This window comes from Orycteropus afer, unplaced genomic scaffold (genome assembly GCF_000298275.1).
Source record: "Orycteropus afer afer isolate SDZICR_OR568_19922 unplaced genomic scaffold, OryAfe1.0 scaffold00146, whole genome shotgun sequence".
NCBI lineage: Eukaryota > Metazoa > Chordata > Mammalia > Tubulidentata > Orycteropodidae > Orycteropus > Orycteropus afer.
Window position 1 is genome coordinate 8123914 of NW_006921733.1, and position 1885 is coordinate 8125798.

The following is a 1885-nucleotide window of genomic DNA, read 5'->3' on the forward strand; positions in this document are numbered from 1 at the left end:
GGGCATCTATGCAAAACCAACAGCCAACATTATTCTCAATGGAGAAAGACTGAAACCATTCCTCTTGAGAACAGGAACCAGACAAGGATGCCCGCTTTCACCACTTCTATTCAACATTGTACTGGAAATCCTAGCCAGGGCCATAAGGCAAGAAAGGGAAATCAAAGGCATTCAAATTGGTAAAGAAGAAGTCAAACTATCCCTATTTGCAGATTATATGATCCTATACCTAGAAAACCCAAGAGACTCAGTCAAAAACCTACTGGAAATAATTGAGAGATTTAGTATCATAGCAGGATATGAGAGTAACATACAAAAATCAGTTGGGTTCCTCTACACCAGCAAAGAGATTGCTGAAGAAGAAATAAGGAATTCAATACCCTTTATAATAACTACCAAAATAAATAAATAAATAAAATACTTGGGAGTAAATCTTACCATGGACACAAAAGACCTGTACAAAAAAACTATAAAAAACTACTTCAAGAAACCATAAGAGAACTACATAAATGGAAGAATATCCAAGCTCATGGATAGGAATATTGAACATTGTGAAAATGTAAATTGTACCCAAAGCAATCTATACATTCAATGTAATCCAAATCCAGATCCCATCAACATTCTTTAGAGATATGGAAAAACCAATCACTAACTTTATATGGAAAGAAAAGAGACCTTGGATAAGTAAAGCACTATTGAAGTAGAAGAACAAAGTAGGAGGTCTCACACTGCCAGATCTCAAAACCTACTATACAGTCACAGTAGTCAAAATTGCCTGGTATTGGTTTAATGACAGATATATAGACCAATGGAATAGAATTGAGAACCCAGAAATAGATCCATCGACCTATGGTCAGCTGATTTTTGACAAAGGGCCAAAATCCATTAAATGGGGAAGAGAATGTTTGTTTAATAAATGGTGCTGGCAAAACTAGAGATCCATTTGCAGAAAAAATGAAACAAGATTTGTCCCTCACTCCATACACAAAAACGAACTTCAGATGGATCAAAGACTTAAATGTGAAACCCAAAACTAGAGAGTTCCTCAAGGAAAAACTAGGGTCAAATTTAAGGACCCTAATATATGGCATAAATAGACTATCAAGCATGACTCAAAATGCACAAACAGCAGAAAAGAAACCACATGATTGCAACCTTCTAAAGGTTAAATTTTTATGTGCTTCCAAAGAATTCTCCAAAAGAGTCAAAAGAGAACCTACAGATTGGGAAAAAAATATTTGGTAATGACATATCTGACAAAGGACTTATCTGTAGAATTTATAGAAAACTCCAACACCTCAATAAAAAAGAGACAAATAATCTAATTTAAAAATGGGCAGAAGACATGAATAGACGACTCTTTACCAAGGAGGATATTCAAGCGGCCAGCAAACATATGAAGAAATGCTCACGATCATTAGCTATTAAAGAGATGCAAATCAAAACAACCATGAGATACCATCTTGCTCCAGCACTAGTAGCAAAGTTCAATGAGACAGAAAATAAAAAATGCTGGTAAGGATGTGGAGAGATTGGGACTCTCATACACTGCTAGTGGTACTGTAAAATGGTACAACTATTGTGGAAAGCAGTATGGTGATTCCTTCAAAGTTGGAACTAGAAATACCATTTGACCCAGCTATTTCATTTCTAGTTATATATCCTAAAGAAGTGAGAGCCATGACAAGAACAGACATATGCACACCCATGTTCAGAATTATTTACAATAGCCAAAAGATGGAAACAACCTAGGTGTCCAGCAACTGAGGAATGGATATCCAAACTATGATACATACACACAATGGAATACTATGCAACCCTAAAGAATAATGTAGAATCTGCAAAACACTGCAGAACATGGATGAACTTGGAGGACATTATGCTG